Raw genomic sequence first — 1,707 nt, forward strand, 5'->3', positions numbered from 1 at the left:
AATTTCATTATCTCTCTCTCTCTCTCTCTCTCTCTCTCTCTCTCTCTCTCTCTCTCTATATATATATATATATATATATATATATATATATATATATCATCTCTATCATCTCTATCATTTTTACTGTAGTTTATCGTTGCCATTGTTTCCTGTTGTGTCTGGAGACGGTCTCTTGTAAATGAGTCCTTGTGGCTCCATGAAGCCAACCTGTACAAATAAAAGGTTGAATAAATCATTATGTAGATATTTATATTCATTCAACCTTTATTGATACAGGTTAGTTCCACTGAGCCAATAGGACTCATTTACAAGAGAGACCTGGATTTTAACAAAGAGTGATGACAACAGTGGATAACAAACTGTTTTTAATTGTAAAACAAACAAAAGAAATTAAAATTGTCTGAATCATTAGTGAATGTGTTGTTGTTGTTGTTGTTGTTATCAGTGTGTTATGATGTTGTGCTGTGGTCCAGTGTGTCCACAGACGATGTGTGTGAGGGTGGCCATGTTTGGAGGTTGCTGTGTTGAAGCTCCATGGATCAGCCTCTCTGCAGCTCTCAGCACCTTCACTGAGCTGCTCTTGTTCTTCACAGGTAGAAGGTGGGAGCTCTCGTCAAATCATCATCTCCAGCATCATCTTGTTCATGCCAGGCTTTTCATCCACTGACCACACACACCTGCAAACATCAGGGGGACCAGCAGCTGTTTAACACATCTGGAAGGAAACCAGTGAGCTTTTAATACGACCATCCATCCATTTTCTTTACCCGTTTCTTCCATTTCGGGTCACGGGGGTCGCTGGTGCCCATGTCCAGCAATCACTGTGCGAGGGGCGGGGGACACCCTGGACGGGTCTCCAGTCCATCACAGGGACACATGGAGACAAACGAGACAAACAACCATTCACTCTCTCACTCACACCTAGGGACAATTTAGAATTACCAATCAGCCTAACATGCATGTTTTTGGTCTGTGGGAGGAAACCGGAGTACCCGGAGAAAACCCACGCATGCACGGAGAGAACATGCAAACTCCACCCAGAAGGCCCCTGGCCCGGGATTTGAACCAGGGACCTGCTCGCTGAGAGGCAGCAGCTCTACCAGTTGCGCCACCGTGCTGCCAGATTTTAATACGACCATCATGATATGATGTCATGTGGGGGAGTGGTGGAGCAGAGGTTACAAGATGGGCCTGTGATGGGAAAGTCGCAGGTTCAACTCCCGGTACCGTCAACATCAAAATGAGGTGGAAAAGGTGAAACACCCACACCTGCCTCCACCCTCATTGGCCCCACCCTGGGCCCCTGAGCAAGGCACTCAACCCCCACCATCTGCTCCTAAACAGGTCTCTCTTGAAAATGAGTTCTCGTGACTCAATGAGTCGACCTGGATAAATAAAGATCAATGAAAAATAAAGTTTAAAATAGAAATACATCATGAGGCCCAGGTCATGTGTGTGACGTGCACGTTCCTGAGTGTGTGTGTGTGACGTACACGTTCCTGAGAGTGTGTGTGTGACGTGCACGTTCCTGAGAGTGTGTGTGTGACGTGCACGTTCCTGAGAGTGTGTGTGTGATGTGCACGTTCCTGAGGTTGTGTGTGTGGCGTGCACGTTCCTGAGAGTGTGTGTGTGACGTGCACGTTCCTGAGGGTGTGTGTGTGACGTGCACGTTCCTGAGAGTGTGTGTGTGACGTGCACGTTCCTGAG

This window comes from Nematolebias whitei, chromosome 18, assembly GCF_014905685.2.
Source record: "Nematolebias whitei isolate Nwh7 chromosome 18, NemWhi1, whole genome shotgun sequence".
Taxonomy (NCBI): Eukaryota; Metazoa; Chordata; class Actinopteri; order Cyprinodontiformes; family Rivulidae; genus Nematolebias; species Nematolebias whitei.